Here is an 18,958-nt window from a genome sequence, read left to right on the forward strand (position 1 = left end):
CTTCATATGAGAGTCTGATGAATTGATCCTCCCTTGGGAGGTGGAAGACTCTCTCAATGTTGTCGAGTCAGAGCTCAAGAACCACTTCTCCTATCATGCTCTTAACCACTCTCTCCTCAAGGAAAAAGTGTTGTGCTAGTGTCATAATCAACTCAACTGACTACACTGATACTAGATGTGAAGCTGCACTTACCAACCCAGAATGGATCAAGGCAGATACCAGAGCAGATCTTTTGGTAGGTTTGTTGTAGATTCTAAGGAACTCTCCCAAATATGTATGTCCCAAATTAGTTTCTATGATTTCTACATGATCATCATGGAACCTCGACTTTGATGGTACGCCTTGAAACTTGAATACAACGGGCTTGGGTGCCATTTTCTCTCCAGATGTAGATGCCATTTAACCTACACAACACAATGACAATGTTTATTAGCTCGAAATAATGAAAACCTAAAAAAAAAAAACTTAAAAGAATTAAATTTCTTATTAACGAATTAATTTAAAAATGCTCAATTTTAGTGCCTTTCATTTTTATTTTTTTATTTTTTATTTTATTATTATTATTATTTAATTTTTAATTATATATATATTTTTTATTATTTTTAAATTTTTTTTAAAGGGTTTTTCAACTCTTGGAGGTAGAAGTGTGTATGTGATACTTGCGGTAGGTGGTGCGGTGGGACATGGCACATGTGACATGTGATGTGGTGGCGCGTGCAGTGGGGCCTTATGTTTGGCATGATGCAAATGGATGCACACATAGAGGAGCACTTTGGAGGCGCAGTGGGGTGCATTGTGTTGTGCGCATAGTGGGCACGTGTAGGCAAGGACAAAGTGGATTGCAAGGGCCATGCACAGTGGCTGTGATGTGGACGAGGTTGAATTTTATGGTGCAAAGTGTGTGGCATCACATGCAGCGTGGAGCACAAGCACGAGCACAGTGCCAAGTGCACACAAGTGCTAAATGCGTGTGCACAAGGGTCACGAGGGCCGCACAATATTTCTTACCTTACGCAATGAAACGCCAAGATCAAAAATGAAATGAGTTAGGAATTTTGGGGGGTAGTGGGGGGTTTTATAACCCTACCCACTTGTGGGGTGCGCGGTGCACCCCTGCGCGAGTGCGCAGCGCAGACCATACAAGTGGTGCGCGCCTCGAGCGTTATATGTGGTGCGAAGGTGTTTGAAATTTATTTATTTATTTGAATTTTAAATTTTATAATTTTTGATTATTTTTCAAATTTTATATCTTTTATGACTTTTTGATTTTTCAATTTTTTATTTTTTCAATTTTTTTAAATTTTTGTCTTTTGATTTTATTTTATTTTATTTTTTTTTTTTTCGATTTTTTGACTCTTTAAAATTTTCCTAAATCTCGAATCATGTATTTGGGGACTTGAAAAAAGTAGGGGGGCCCCCATTCCTAGTAGGGAATGGGGCGTGTGTTGTGGGACCACAATAGATAGAAGCAAAGCATCCTCTTCAGATTTATTACTTACCACATTTGCCTCCTTGTCTCCATCTTGCTTTTCTCCTTCATTTTTCTTTCAAGTCTAGCAGTCTTTCTTCTTATGCCTTGTTTTACCACAGTACTAGTAGTCATTTGGTCCTCTCGATTGAGACCTCCCCTTTGACTTTCCTCTTGATTTCCCATGATTTTTGGAATTACTTCCTCTCTTAGTCATTCTGTATCTGCTTTGTGTGTTCAAAGCACTTCCTGATGTAGATCCACCTGAGGGTTTCCTACAAGTTTCCTCACTTAGAATAACATCGATCACATCATCATATTTTAGGGTATTAGATCCAAAAATAGAATTACTTACATCCATTACCAAGCCATTCCATCTTTTAGGCAAAGAACACAAAATCAAAAGAGCCCTAATTTCTTCATCAAAATTAATACCCACAGAAGATAACTAACTAGTAATAGTATTAAACTCATTTAAATGATCTGCAATAGATCCACCTTCTACCATTTTCATATTAAATAAATGCTTCATGAGAAATACCTTATTTGAAGCAGAGGGCTTTTCATACAATTTTGCTAGGGTTTCCATAAACTCTTCTGTAATCTTCACTTTTTAAATATTAAATTCCACTAATGGTGCTAGACATAACTGAATTCTTCCAAGTGCCTTTTTTTCTAAAAGATCCCATTTGTCATTTGACGTAGATCCCTAATTCTTGGTTTTGCCTTCCAATGGAATCCTTCTGATAAAGATAGTCTTCCATTTACATCTTCCATAGCTAAAAGTTGTACCGATTCAACTTGTTAGCCCTCAACTTACCCTCATTTTCCATTGCTTCCACCTAACTGTGATACTCCCACTCAATCACGAGACTTACCTATAGAGGATAACTAAAAAAAACTTCACTTGGATACCACTTGTTAGGATTAAAACACAGATAGAAATAAAAATTAAATGCAAATATAAACAATATCAATAAATAATGGATCACATAGAAAAGAACACACAACACTAAGATTTAACATGGTTCACCCAAACCCTAGGCTATATCCACCAAATAGAAAGTCCAATATTATTACGATCTAATGATTACAACTTGATTACAATCTATAATCCCTTACAACTCAATACTACCACAAGAACCAATTTTTGCATCACACCTTATGAAACAATCCCTAACCCTAAGTCCTTTTATACAAGTATTTTTGTTGCCTTAGGGTTAAAACTAGTTATAACATGTTGGGCATAAATTGGCGAATATAAATAATAGCCAATTGATGAATAGTAGCCCAAAATTTTTGTGCCATTGGTGAATAGTATGAATCTATGAAGTATGTACAGTACTTCCTTGATTAGTCACCACAAACTAACAAGATAAACTCTCCAAGATAGATGAAGACTTGAAGGCAAGTGTACACTAGTTGTCACTTGACCTGAGCTACAGTTCCACTCATTACATAAATATTAGATTTGTAACTGATATGCAAGCAAAATTACTAAGGAAAGAAGCTAGGATAAGGGCCACACTTGCAAAAATACAAGGCATGATTCTTCCAAACATGGATGCATTGCTGAAACACATAGCACATGCAAAAACTCTTATCCATGACAATAGCTTCTCCATTACTGATCACATGATTGAGTTATCAATAGAAGTTTAGATTGCATTGCATGCAAGAAAGGTGTTGCAAGAAAATTGGGACAAGACAATGTCACTAATTTTAAAGGTACATTCTGACTTCTTGTTAGATTTTGGCATTACCATGTAGCATACACCTTTGGAATTTACGTCAAAAAGGGGGAGAATATGTAAAAAGGGAGAGAATATACAATGAAAGGGGAGAAGATAAGAAGATGTAATATAAAGAAATGAGACCTATGTATATAACACGTAAAGTATATTGTATATATGTATGGGGGATAGACATAATATTATACATATACAATTATAGATATTTAGATAAACATTTCTTACAAAAGAAATTTTTAAAAATCTCAAAAATAGAGTATGTTCCCAAGTTGAAGACACAAGATGGAGACTAAAAATATTGTTTTGAACTTTTTGAGAATTCAGTTTTGATTGCTAAGTGTTTTTTTCACTAATGCCAAATGGGAAGATTGTTGACATCATTGTCGAGTTTGTTTATTAGTAACAAACACACTTAATTAGATAATTAGTAGCAATTAAGCTTATCTTGCAATTTATAATGTTAAACAAGTAATTTAGGCTCTACCAAGTTCTACAGTTGCTACCGAGTTCCAAGAACAATTTTTAGTTTGGACCGAGCAGTATCTACCAAGTTGATGATTATTAGTGTAAACTAAGATTCATAGTGTTTACTAAATTTCTCAGTCTAAACTGAGTTCTCTAGTGTTTACTAAGTTTGTAGCTTTAGTCATGTGAATATAGTGCTGACTGAGCTATGTAGTGTCAACCAAGTGATTTAGTTTATACTAAGCTTGTAGTGATAGTGTTGACCAAGTTATGCAGTGTCAACCAAGTGATTCAATTTATATGCCTAGTTTCATAGTGTTCATCGAGTCACCAGTACAGACCAAGTTCAAACTACTTGGAAGAGATTAGTATGAGCTAAGCTTCTATGTCTACCGAGTGCATGACGATGCCGAGCATTGACAATGGATGTCGAGTGTCAGAACCTCATTGAGTTTGTCTTCAAAACTCGAGTGCTAATAGGTGGGTTGACTTTGTGTATTTTGGTGAAACTTGTATTGTAGATGACTTTGATGAATTGTAAATTGGATTGGTATATATGTAATATATTGTATCACATCCAAATAAGAATATAGTAAGTAAGAAGAAGAAGTGCAATGTAAAAAGGCTACAAACAATATAAGGAGCAAAAAAGATTTATCTATCACAACAAGGTGATCATTTAACTTCAAAGGAATCTCATTTAAGAAATCTAAGTTGCAGATTAGAGATCAAGCATTGGTTCATCCTAATAGGTGGAATAGTTAAATCCTTTCACAAGGTAGACTTAATAGTCTTTTGTGAATCTCTTTACCAAGTGCATACTTTATTGTATGTTTGCAAATCCTTTTGCAAGGTGGACCTAGAAGTCCTTATTGCTCCTAATAGGGTAGATCATTAGAAGTGGTCATTGTAAGCCTTAAAAGGTCAACTTTATGCTGCAGTACTAAAGCTTGTGAGTATCATCCTCAACCTAGTTTTACTTTCTACTTGGAAGGTTTCTGGGTTACCATATTGTGTGTCAAAGTGTTATGAATGTTTTAATGCTTTCAATTTTTCATGCATGCAATTAGATCAGAATACATATGACGGATTAATTGATGAATTAAGATTAAGTTTTATTGGTTACTAATTCACCCCTCCCCTCTTAGTAACTTTTACTATCTCATATTTCCAATAGGTTTAGGCCAAGTAATTCAAGATGAATTGAGTTTGGTCTAAATGAACAATATTGAAGAAGCATGCCAATTTTTCGTAAGAGTTGACAAAAAGATGATCAAGAAGTTTGATTAAAAAAATAGTGGAAGAGGTTGTAATGGAAGATATGGTGGATAGTCTTATAGAGGCCAAAATAATGATTAGAAGAATAAGGATGAGGCCAATAGTAGAAACTAGAGCCAGAGGGGAAACTATTCCAATCATTTCCATGATCAAAACAATAGAGATCAGAGAGGAAGAGGAAGAGAATGAGGTGCTAGAAGAGGAGGCTTTCATGGAAAATGTTTTCACTATGGAGAAGCATAAAGTAATTGAGTGTTCCCAATGATAGAAGAACTGAAGGCCACACAAGAGTAGTTCATGTTGATGAAGATGCAAAATCATCACATTCTAAAGATTCTCAAAGAGGAGAAGTCTTGGTCAACATAAGAGTCTTACTAAGTGGTGAGAATGAACTTGATCAAAGGAGGAGTTTATTTTTCACAAGGTACAAATGTGAAAATAGGTGTTGTGATGTGATCATTAATGGTGGAATTATTGACAATGTAGTGTCAGAAAAGATGGTCACGAAGTTAAATCTCAAGAGGCAGAAGGATCCGCATCTATATTGTATTGCTTAGGTGCAAGATGACCACAAGGTCATGGTCAATGAGAAGTGCCTAATGAAGTTAGAGATTGAAAGCTAATAGGATGAGGTGCTTTGTGATATAATACCTATCGACATATGTCACATTTTACTAGGTAGGCCATGGCAGTTTGACATGCATGTTGTACATGATGGGTGAGTAAATACCTACACTCTGACAAAGGATGGAGTGAGATATAAGTTGAAGCTATCCAAGGAGAAAGAAGAAAAGGTATGTAGTGTTTCCAAAATATGATTTTTTAATAGAAAGGAGTTTCTCAAAGGTATGAGATGTGAGAATATGTGTTTTGTTGTAATCCCAAAATATGGGAAATAAGAAGTAGAGGAAGTACCTGTAGAAGTTGTAGATTTGTTGGGAGAGTTTTCATATATTGTGTCAGATAATGTACCTGATGGATTACCCTAGTGAGGAAGACCAGTTACTAGATGAACTTGATCCCAAGAGCTAGGTTTCCAAACAAAGAAGTGCATAAAATGATACCAACAGAAAGTGAAGAGTTGAACAAATAAGTGCATGAGTTGTTGCAGAAGGGGTTGATTCAAGAGAGTCTAAGTCCATGTGTTGTACTAGCTATATTAGCACCAAACAAGAATTTAGATTGGAGGATGTGTACATATTCTCAAGCTATCAGAAAGATCACAATCAAGTACATATTTCTATTACTACAGATGGATGATATTATGGACTGTTTGAGCAAAGCCATGTATTTCACAATGATAGATCTAAAGAATGGGTACCATCATATTTGCATCAAATGAGATGAGTAGAAGTCCACCTTTAAGACAAGGGAAGGATTGTACAAGTGGTTAGTCATGCCTTTTGGGCTAACCAATGCACCAAGTACTTTCATGAGACTCGTGAATGAGTTATTAAAGGATTTTTTGGGTAAGTTTTTCATTTTTTACCTAGATGCTATTTTGACATTTAGTAAGAAATTGGAGGAGCATTTGATGCACATTTGTAAGGTGTTTGATAAGTTGAGGGAGGAAAAGATATTGATAAATTTGAAGTTGTGTAGCTTTGTGGAGAAGGAGTTGGTGTACTTGGGATTTGTAGTATCAATAGAAGGTCTAAAAATGGACCCTAAGAAAGTGAAAGCTATCCTCAAAAGGACTACTCCAAGGAGTGAAATAGAGGTAAAATATTTTATGGTCTAACTAGTTTTTATAGAAAGTTTATCAAAAGTTTTAGTAGTAGTTGTGGACCTTCAACAAAAATAATTATATTTTAAGTGGATTGTACAAGAAGATAAGAGTTTTAATTTGTTAAAACTGTAAGTTATAGAGAAACATCTTTTAGCACTTCTAGATTTTAATAAGAATCTCATGTAGACTGTGATGCTAGTGGTACTACAATAGGAGCTATTTTGAGCCAAGAAGATGGAGTCATTTTGAGCCAAGAAACTAGACCTATTGTTTATTTTTGTGAGAAGTTGAATGATGCCAAAAGAAAATATTCTATTTATGATCAAGAATTTTATGCTATAGTTCAAGCATTGAAGAAGTTGAGACACTATCTTCTTCCTGAAGAGTTTGTTTGGTATACTAATCATCAAGCTTTATAATATTTGAATAGTCAATGAAAATTGAATCAAAGTCATTTGAAGTGGGTTGATTTTTTGTAGAGTTATACATTTATTTTGAAACAAAAGAGTGGAAAGTCTAATAGAGTTGTAGATGCTCTTAGTAGAAGATAAATTTTTCTAACATAAATGTAGATTGAGGTGGTTGGGTTTAAGGAGCTCAAGAATTTGTATCTAGAGGATCCCAATTTTGGTTAGGCTAGGAAAGCTTGTACAAAACCTATTACACTTGATAGAAAAAAGTGGTTGGATTTCATAATCCAAGATGGTATGTTGTTCAAGGGAAGTTACTTGTGCATTCCTAGAAGTTCCATGACAGAGAATCTCATCAAGGATAAGCACATTGGAGGATTGGATGGAAATTTTGGTAGAGATAAGACTATTACTTTGGTTGTTGAGAATTATTATTAGCCACTGTTATAGTAAGATGTGAAGAAGTTTGTGTAGTGTTGTAGAGAATGTCAGATGGTGAAAGGAGTGAAGCAAAATATTGGGTTATTTCAGCCACTACCTGTACCTGAGAAGCCATGGGAAGACATTAGCATGGATTTCATTCTTGGTTTACTAAAGACACAATGAGGGCATGATTTGATATTTGTAGTGGTTGATAGATTTTTTTAAATGGCACATTTCATTCCCTACAAGAAGACTAGTGATGCTGTTCATGTGGTAGAGTTATTTTTTAAAGAAGTGGTAAGACTACATGGTTTGCCAAAAATTATAGTTTCTTATCAAGAAACCAAGTTTTTTGGGAATTTTTGACATACAGTATTAAAGAAATTGAAGACAAATTTGAATTTTAGTTCATCCCATTATCCATAGATTGACAAACAAACAAAAGTTGTGAATTGGAGTTTACGAAATTCACTAAGATGCTTGGTTGGAGATAAACCAAAAGTTTGGGATCTAATTTTATCATAAGTAGAATTTGCATATAATAATTTTATCAATAGGAGTATTGGTAAATCACCATTCAAGATTTTATATGGGACCAGACCCAGAAATGCTTATGAATTAAGGTAGTTGGATAAAAGAGAAATATGTAGTGCTAAAGCATAAGATTTTGCTAGATATTTGAAGAACATCCATGAGGAGGTGAGGAAGCCCATTACAAAGATGAATACATAATATAAGACTAAGGAATATGTGAAAAGGAGGTATATTTTTTTGTATATTGGTGATAAAGTCATGGTTCATTTGAGGAAGGAGAGATTTCCAGTGCGTACATATAATAAGCTAAAAATGAAGAAGATTGGGCCATGCAAGATAGTGAAAAGGTATGATTTTGGAAATGCCTATGAAGTGGAGTTGCCTACTGAACTAAATATTTCACTAGTATTTAACATTTCACATTTGATAGAGTATTATAAAGGTGATGATGAAGATGATATTGTAGAAATGCAGTAGAGTATTCCAGCAACTAGTTCAGTTAGAAAGGAGATTGAGGAGATATTGGATAGTCATGTTGGTAAGAGCACAAGGAACATAACATATAAAGAAAATCTGGTCAAGTGGAAAAGGTGAACAATAGAGGATTCATCATGGCTAAAAAGGGAGGAGGTTGACCATCTTGGTTTTCCTCTAAATTCCTGAGACATGATAGGGTCACTTCTCAAATTACCCTGGGTGTCTGATGTAGGGGCATCCTTGGTGTAAGGGCAATGTTGCATCACTCCAAAATATTTCTATTTCTAGTTTTCATGTTTTTAATTAGGGCTATTAATGTACAAATAAATTGTTTGAGGGAGCTTGCTGGTTTTAGTAAGTTAGCATTATGTGCTCAAATTGTTCTAATCTCATATATGGAGGTTCATCTTTGGCGTATTAGCTTGTTGGATGAGTTTTATTATCATATAATATGTATTTGTGTAGTTATTATAGATTTTTGGTATGAATTTTAGGTATCCAAACTTTAGGCCCAACGATGAAGGCCTAAATGGTTCTGAAATGAGGCAAAACCTTGACTAATGGATGCTTACACAATTAGACATTGTAGATCGCTAGCCGATGATTCTAAAATGGGGTTATAAATCCCATCAGGTCAATGATTTACTAGTTATGGTCTCCAAAAGTGGAACCACCTAAAAATTTAATTTGAAAATTATTTTGAGTGGATTAGATGTAATAAAGTGTTATGGAATAATATAATATGAGGTTGGTTGACCTCAAGGGTTAGGGCTTAGTGTCTAGAACGTTCTTGGGTGGTTAAAAGTGCCTATATAAGGAAGGCCTATAGGTTGTCTAGGGAAGCTCTGGGTGATAGTCATAACTATAAATTTCAAATTGTTGTAAGAAAGGCACATGTGTGGGTTTGTAGTAATTTTGTAATTCTACATTTGTGGTGATAATAAGAAGCTCATATTTTGTTCTCTCAATTTGTGTTGTTCTTTGTTTATGTTGTTTATTGTGGTATTAAGGGGAGCACCCTTCATCACTTTTGTTATCACTAAAAAATCACTAATTTATTCTTCTCATCCATCAATGTGTAGCTCAACATATATTTCTCTATCTCACTTGGCCTTCTACTAGCTCGTTCTACCATTACTACAACTTTCTCTTCTAACTTGCTCAATAATAACTAGCACTTGGCTTATACTATTCGTTCAGCTTCTTCTTAAGTTCCTTCAATGACCAACCAACACTGGTACTTGATCAAGCTTAGAGTTAAACTCAAATTCTTGTCATTTCACTCATACATCAATTCAAATGTCTTCATTACTTAATCTATTGATTAAACTACACATTATCTTGTCAATGAATAACTTATCAAGTGTGTATTGTAATTCCATGATACTTAACTTCTCTTCTCAACAACTTTGACTAGCTCACCTCACTATGTCCTCTTTTTAAATCATGTTCATCAATAAAATAATATGACACCCTACATTATTAGTAAATGTCTCTCCAGTAGGTTTGACATCAATGACAACATAAAAATTGTTCCAATTGTAGTTTCCAACACTATGGACAAAATTGGGATATTGGTTTTAAACATGACTCAAATATGAGAAAATTTTAATTGTATCTTGTTCATGAATGGGGAATTATAAGTCCCAAAACAACTATTTAGATGATGTAAAAAGTGTGAAAGAATAGATAAGAATCAATTGTATGGAAAATATTTCTCCATAATTACATGAGAACATTATACATTGTTGAGTTTTCAATAATGATAATGCAAGTTTTATTGCATAAAATGTAACTAAGGAGCACACAATAAGAAACTAAAGCCTATTCCTACATATTCATGGGTAAAAGCACAAACCTGTGTCACCCTTTTACAAAATAAAAGGCTAACAAAATTATAATTATTCATCTTTAATGACATAAAACTGGTATTATTATTTAAAATTTGAAAATGAAGTAAACTAATGAAATATGTAGAAATGGATGAAATTAAGGATTATAATTTTTAATAATTATTTGGAATAATAAATGATATATTATCCTACTTTTAATGATAACTTTTTAGTTGCTAAAAAACTTTGGAAATCAAGGGTCTAGTTCCCACCACAAAACTACATGGAAATAAACTTATTTCCCTTTGATCTCATATTATGTTATAAATAACATATGTAGCTAGAACAATCAAAAATAAAAATAGGCTTTAGACCTATATTTTCTCTTTTATAATGATTCAAACATCAACTTATTCAATTCGATAGTTTTCATCTCCCACCACATTTTTCAAAATAATTATTCCAACCAAAAGAAAACTTATAGATTCTGAAAGAGGACTCTCTCCTCTAGAACATCATATAATTTTTAATTTTTATTGATTTGATTTAATTTTTTCTCCTTTCTCAAAATCAACATCTTCCCAAGTGTTAAAATACGTACTTGTAGAATTTTTTAATTACAAAATACCATAACTAATTAAAAAACTATGAACTCTATAGGTGAATATTCTTGACTTTGAGCTCTATAAAATGGTGTTTATATGTTATTAAAAAAAAATCATAAAAAATAGTAAGAGTTATTGAAACGCCAGTTTACTGAATTAATTGCATTTATTTAGTAATTGGATACTAACTAGTATAAAACATGCATTTAATAGACATTTCCAATTGGAAAAGTGTGAGACCATTTATCAAGATCATATGTTTGAACAAAATTGAGTTTTAGATAGAAATACTCAAATTCAGTCATTCTGATAAGTCAACCTGAAAGGTGATGCAACTTTGCACTTTTACCCTCATGTAAACTTCAAAACATGGAAGTAAACATGTAAATAGTGATGAAATGAAATTAAAAATAGTTTAAACTATTCAAAACAACACTAACACAAACCTCCTAGAATCGCCAAGTGTTGATTATTTTTTTGTTGTGGGATGTGGTTGCTCACATTCCTACATCATAACAATGGACTAAGTATTTCTTATGTAAATGAAGGGAGGGATATACTTTTATAGGTAATGAAATGGAAAAGAGGGTCGAGATTCAACATGAGATGAAGGGATAGGATATCTCACGATTGATGAGGTATCTATGAGGTGGAGGCCAAGTGGACTCCATGTGGATTAGGATTTTGACAATTCAAAGGGGGAAGATGCTCACACATGTGTGAGAAGCATTTTATGTGATGGGCCAATGATATGTGTAAGAGGGTTGGAAGCTCAAGGTTTCTCACACATGTGTGAGCCACCTTTAAAATTGATGGGTCCATGACATGCGTAAGAGTTTGGAAGCTCAATGTTTCTCGCACATGTGAGCCACCTTGGAAAGTGATAGGTCAATGACAATTGTAAGAGGGTTGGAAGCTCAAGGAGGCTCACACATGTGTGAGCAACTTTGCTTCACATATGAAGGGGGAAAATGTGTAAGCATGTAAGAGTGACATGTGGCATGTGTCTAAGGTTTGTTAATCCTTTGATTTGCTTTGTACAAATTATTAAGGATATGATTAGGTGGGAGAATAGGACTAATTAGTAAGTAAGTGGGTTGACCTAGCTTATATGGATGGGTTAGGTTATGTAAGTGAGGTTAGGTGAGTGTTAAAGTTAGGAGTCATGTGATCAAATAGAATTAAATATAATATTAAATTCCAAGTGAGATTAAAAAGGATTAATTAAGTAAAATAAGTCATTTACTTAATTAAAGTGAAAGATTAAGATGCAAGTAGGATGAGGAGAAATATAATAGGACTAAATAAATGCAAATTTATTTAAATCAAGGATAGGGGATAAAGAGGAATGTAATTAAATAAATGTAAATTTATTTAATTAAAGGTAGGATAAGACTAAAATTAAATAAATAATAAATATCTATTTAATTGGGTAATATAAGTATAATTGTGCTCAATTGAACAATTTTAGGTGTTTACATGTTTCCCTTGTTTGATATAGCATCAGTGATGTTGTATTCAAGAAGAATAAAATATAGTCAATGAAAGGATAAGACTAGTAGCATGATGGCCCAGTCAAAAAAGGATGAGGAAGGATGATGAAGGTGGAGAGGTATGCCCCCTCAAGAGGAAATTTGGGTTAGGAGAACACATGTGTTCTCTCAAAATGGATAGGAGGATGGAAGAAAAAGAGAAAATGATAATATTGATAAAGTTGTGTTGCAATAGTGTGAACAACCGAAGTTTGGTATTGTATTCAACACTATGTGCCAAGGTATTAGGAACCAAGATGGAAATGTGTCAAGTACATGATAAAAAGGGTTTAGTAAAACCATATGCCTTATGACACCATGATATGGAAGACCATGATGGCTTGTGACAATAGGATGCAAATACCATGATAAATGCAAATGTTTCTAGTGCATATAAGGAACAAGAAATCATGCACAAAAGACCAAAAGCAAACCAAAATTTGGCCCTTAGTCAAGATGAAAACCAATTAATAGATTGATTGAGGGTGATCCCATGATAATGATAAAATTTGGTCAATGAATTATTAGCTAATTTGGGTAAAAATAATGAAATGATTGATGATTGATGTACAAGATTTTAAGATTGGACTATTTGGATTAGTATTGATTGCACTTGATTGGGATATTGATTTTTTGACTTTTTAAATTTTTTGATTTATAGAAATGTTTAATAGATAGAATGAATAGAATGGGATTGGAAGAATGATTTTGATAAGATTGGATAGAAAAATGATTTATATAGCTGGAAATTGATTAGAGTAGAAGATAAGTTGATTTGATATGAATGATTAGAAGAAGGGAATATTTATTGAATGAGATGATAAATGAATTGTGATGCAGGGAGCAAGGGATAAGTCATGAACATGTGGAATAAATTCAACTTAACCTATCACCACCTCCTTGCTCAGAGTTACACATGAAAGCTTATACACAAAATCAATGAAACCACAGAGAACACAATGCTAGATGCAACATATTCATAGGTGTAATTATTTAATTCCACATATAAAGAAACCACAACATGACTGACTATTGGGTCTTCCATGTTGTGACTATACATAATTGAGAATTACAATTCTAGAGTCCATGCTCACATCTTTAGTTTCTATCCTCTAAGAATGCTACCTTCCTACATCTATCCAAACTTCTTATAGCTAGCTAAACCACAAGTCATCCAGTTAAGTATTTAATTACAATTTAGGTCCAATCTTGGAAGAGTAAACCAAAAATTGAACAAATGACAACATAAAATCACACACACTTAATGGTAGGTCTATAGGTGTTTTGGGATTTGACTCCCAACTGCGCAAGACATCATGTAAGAATAGCAAACCATGATAAATGAAACAACACACTAGGCTAGATAAAAATAGGTACTGCAAATAATGACACACAAATTTAAGTAGATGAAACATTATAATTTGTGCACTTAGGAAAATGATCTAGGAGAGGTCCTTGACATGATATCAATTGTGCACAACATAAAACCAAAAGCAACAATTACTACTTCAGAATAGTAGACCAGTGCATAAAATAATAAATATTTTTGGTTGATGTGAGATTTATCAAAGACCCAAGATGCTCCTACATCAAACACTTGGGGTTAATAAAGAACTAATTCCACATCAGACATTACTAATATTCTGACCTGAGTCATAAAGATCTAACTTCACTTATGTAATCCATGAAATATCTTCAACTAGTTTGTCTTTCCACTAAACAAGGTATTCCATGTAGTCTTTTCCTTTGGTGCTCTTTCTTATTATTTTCTTCAAAATTCTTTTAATGTTGTCCATCTTCTTCTTAGGATAATCTAGGTTATTTTTCAACTCTTCATCTGATTCAAAATACTCAAAGTTATCTATAATGTTGAATATAGGTGAAATTTCCATGTCTTTGAGAAATTTAACTTCGAAAGAATTTCCATTGTCAAACTTCCTTAGAATCTTACAAGGACTAAATTTCTTCATCTTCAGCTTGATGTAAGTAAAAACCAAAAATCTTTTCTTCTTCAAATGAATCATAACCTCATCACCAACTTCAAAATATTTGTCTCTTCTTTTTATCAGCTCTCTGTTTGTATCCCAAATTACCATCCTCCAAGTTTATTTTTACTTCCGTATGTAAAGTATTCATGGAATATGTGAATTCCTTAGGTTCAACACGTATTTTTGTCTCAAGGTTCATATCTCTAAATTCTGTAGTTCTCTTAGGATTTATTCTAGTAATAATCTCAAAAGGTGGCTTCTAAGTGATCCTATTCATAGAATTATTGTATACAAACTCTTCTTGTGCCAAAATAAAATCCCAATTAGTAGGATTATCTCCAATAAAATATCTTGAAAAATTATGCAAACTTCTATTTACAACTTTAGTTTGCCCACATGTTTGTAGATGAAATGTAGAACTACATTTCAAATTTGTATTCAGCTTCTTCCAAAGTTTCCTCCAAAAATAACCACTAAATTTAGTAGCCCTATTTGAAACAATAGTCTTAGGTAAACCATACAATCTTACCACTTCCTTTAAGAATAATTCAACAATGTGTACTACATCAGATGTCTTCTTATAGGGCATGAAATGAGCCATCTTTGAGAATGTAAACTACTACCAAAATATAATCATTACCTCTTCGAGTTCTGAGAAAACTAAGAAAAAAATCTATATTGATATCTTCTTGAGGCTTATTAGGTATAGGAAACGGTGAATATAATCCAACATTTTGACTGGTTCCTTTTGTTGTTTGAAAAATTCTATAACTTCTAACCATCTTTTGCATATCCTTGTAAATTTGTGGCCAAAAGTATCTACCTGAAATCAATTTCACTATCTTATCAATCCCAAAATGTCTAGAAAGTGCATCACTATGCTTCTCCTTCATGATGTTCTATCTCATAGATCCTCTAGGTATGCACAAGTAAATTCCTTTAAACAACATATCCTTGTAAATGAAATAATCGATCCACTTTTCCCTTACCATTTGATCTTTGCAAGATTTCCAAGGTTCTATAAAATTAGGATTAGTTTCATACAAGTACTTCAAATCATTCAAACCAAGTACGTAAACTCTCATTTCTATCAAAAAAAATGTAACCCACTTTATATGTCTCTGATTCAACTCATTTTGACTTTTCAAATATTGCAAAGATTTATGGGTAGTGTACGATAAAAAATCTTTAGGCATCAAATAATATCTCTATTTCTTCAAGGCTTGAATAATAACATAGAATTATTGATCATAAACTGAATATTTTCTCTTGGCATCATTCAATTTCTCACTAAAGAAAGCTACAGGTCTTCATTCTTGACTCAAAACAACTCCTATATCTCTTCCACTAGCATCACATTCAACTTGAAATTTTTTCCTGAACTCAAGCAAAACAAGTGTAGGAAATTCCACAATCATATGTTTCAATGTTTCAAAACTCTTTTGTGCCCCATGTGTCCATTTAAAATCCTTTTTACCTCCTGTAGTGCCTCTTGTGTTTTTAGTTTGTACCTTGTCTATTTTGTTTTGAGAGATACTTGATACTCTTATTGTTATTATGTACTTTGAGATGACCTGAGGGTTAGATGTTATACTTTGATTTAGTACCATAGATGCTTTACTACTATGATGTTCAGTTTATCATATTTGCATGTTGATGCTATTTTGAGATGACATTAGATCTATGATGATATCTAGTTATATGGTTTATTGGACATATTTGTTAATTATGTTATGAGATGGATTCTATGCTATGGTTATTTACTTCATTCTTGTTCTTTGAGCTTTATGCAAATGTGAGTGGTGTAAATGGATTAATTAGTTATTTTAATGCATTATTTTCTTTTGCTATTATATTATATGCAATTGCACTTGATCGTGTGTTTTAGTGTGTAGGATTTATATCCTTGTCAGTGGCCTATGGAGTTAGTGATTTAGTTGTTCATATTTTACCAATGTCATCCCTATATGATCAACGTATCCTTATTTTAATTGTTAAATTAAACCTTTCGGTGATTAGTAAATCTAAACTCATCTGTATTATGTGATTAGATCAGTGACCGTGTTTGTGCATTTAGAGGTTCGCTCTGTTGTGAAAGTGTAAAGTGTTTTTCTTTGATTTTGGGTTTTCAGGCTTTAAATCTTTTTGGATTTAATTTATGGCAGCTTTGCCTTAGGTGAATTTCTGTTACGGAGAATAACCTATTTTTGTTTGGGTCAATTCGGAGTCTAACTACTCTAGCTGGCTTTTACCCTAATCAAATATTCACTTGAAAAGTGAATAAGTATTGAAAAAGTGAATTCATTATTCACTTCTCACTTTTCAAAAATAGAAAATTGAGAGCTATTTTGAAAATCCTCTTCTCAAGGATTGGTTTTCTATTCGTTTTGGGAGCTATGAGCGTGGGATTTTCGTGAGGTCAGTCTCATTGGATTTTTCTTGAGGAGACCTTGCTTTGCCGCCACTTTTAGCAGTTTCAACAAGTTATTTATTTTATCAGGCTGTTTGTGGATTCTGCCTCAGGTAGGACCTTTCTGTTTTATTGTTTTTGCTCTGTTTTAGCTTCTGTTTATTGTAGCAGTATGTTAGGAGGTTGAGAACTACTGTTTCCCTTCATTTCTATTTGTTGGTTCTGTCTGGTTGGTTGAGTATGAATTTTTTCCCTATTTTAATTAGGATGGGGATTTGGGGTTTTGAGCCATTATGCTGGTCATTTTTGCATACGGTGTTCGAACTCTTTTATTATTGGATTTTTGGGTTTTTGTACCCAAGGGTCAAATGGGTTTTAATTTCAAAATTTTCCAATTTTGGGGGATTTTACCTTGTTTTGCATGCCAACCAATTTTCTCAGGTTTTCTTTGCATGAGTTAGGTCATGGACCTAGATTATCTGTATGGATGTCGATCAGACCTTTTATTGCATTTTTATTGTTGCATTGGGATGCATGTTGCATCCGTCCTCTCGAATCTATTTTTTGGTTGAGTGACTTTATGTTTGTGTTCTCATCCAGTCCTTGTGTTATGATCTTGGTGATGGTGGTGCACCACACGCAACTATGTGTGCATACATTTTTTGGGTGACTTGTGGGGCCTGATCTGCTGTGGTACTTTCAGAAGTTGTGATCATTGGGGTTGGGTTAGGAATTTGCATGCCTACGGGAACTCATCATTGGATGAGAATGGGTAGGGTAGGGTAGCATATGCAGGGGGCTTCTATCTCGTAGCTTGGTGATTATTGTGCCCATAGGTTGGCGAAGGAAGTTTTAGTTAAGTGATAACTAAATGAAAATACAAGGTGGTAATAAAACTTTAGATAATAAAATGTGTGAGCACCCGATTAAGTTTAAGGACACGATGTGTGAGCACCTAGTTAAGTTTGAGGACACACGATCTAAGATTGGGCTTTTTGATGCCAAGTGACTCTCCATGATGTCAATCTCTACTTAGTAGCCCATTGAGATGTCTAACTAGGACTTGTAGTTTATGTATTTTCTATGTCTTGGATTAAGTCATCATACTACTTGGTGTGTGTGTTAGCCATGAATGTTCGTTTTGCATGTGTTTGTGGTTGGATCATTATCTCCATCAGCATGGTGGGTGTGGACCTATAGGTGCTATGTGGTTGGGAGGCATAACTACCTTCACCATTGCTAGGGACCAGTGTATAGAGATGATCTTGTATCCTAGTACGATCATTGCTGGATGTTTTCACTTGGTACTTTGATTTACGGAGTATGCTTTCTTGTGATTTATGATTTTATTGGTATGCTTGTATATCATATTTAGATGATGTTATATTTTATGCATTTCCTTATGATGTTGATTAGCATATGATAGATGATGTTATCTACTAGTACGATTATTCTTTTTCTTTACTTCTAGCATGTTAAATTTCCTTATGCTTATGTTGTAGCATGTTTAGTAGTGATGTCCCTATTACAATAATATCAATGATTTGATCAATGGCTTGGGATGTTACACGTAGGGGATGTCTAGGGCCCATGATGGTCTTATGCTATCATTGACAGTTGGGAGGAACCACATACTTAGTTTTTTGTTTTTCTCATTGCAATATTATTTCTATTTATTGCAATGTTTCTTTTATTACTTTGCGATGTTTCCCTTCTGTTCCTATACTTCGATGGATAATTAGATGGTTAGATGTTATTTCTAGTTTTTCATCTTTCAGTTCTAGTTCAAATGTTCTTGCCTTGAGATGTGGATCCGGTACTCCCCGGTGTGGAGGAACTTTGTTTTCAGATTTCTTAGCTTTTTCCTACTTTTTGTTCTTGCATGTTGATTTGGGATCTTGCATGAGAATGCACTTTATCACGCGAGGATGCAAGTTTTCATGCTGCATGTAGGGTTCCTTTGCATGGCTTGACACTTTCTTGCATGAAACCCTACACCAATCTTGGGGTGTCTTGGTAGTTATGGCAGAGAATGTTCTCGCACAAAAAATAGGG

Source organism: Cupressus sempervirens, chromosome 2, assembly GCF_028749045.1.
Source record: "Cupressus sempervirens isolate cs-2001-9-10 chromosome 2, ASM2874904v1, whole genome shotgun sequence".
NCBI lineage: Eukaryota > Viridiplantae > Streptophyta > Pinopsida > Cupressales > Cupressaceae > Cupressus > Cupressus sempervirens.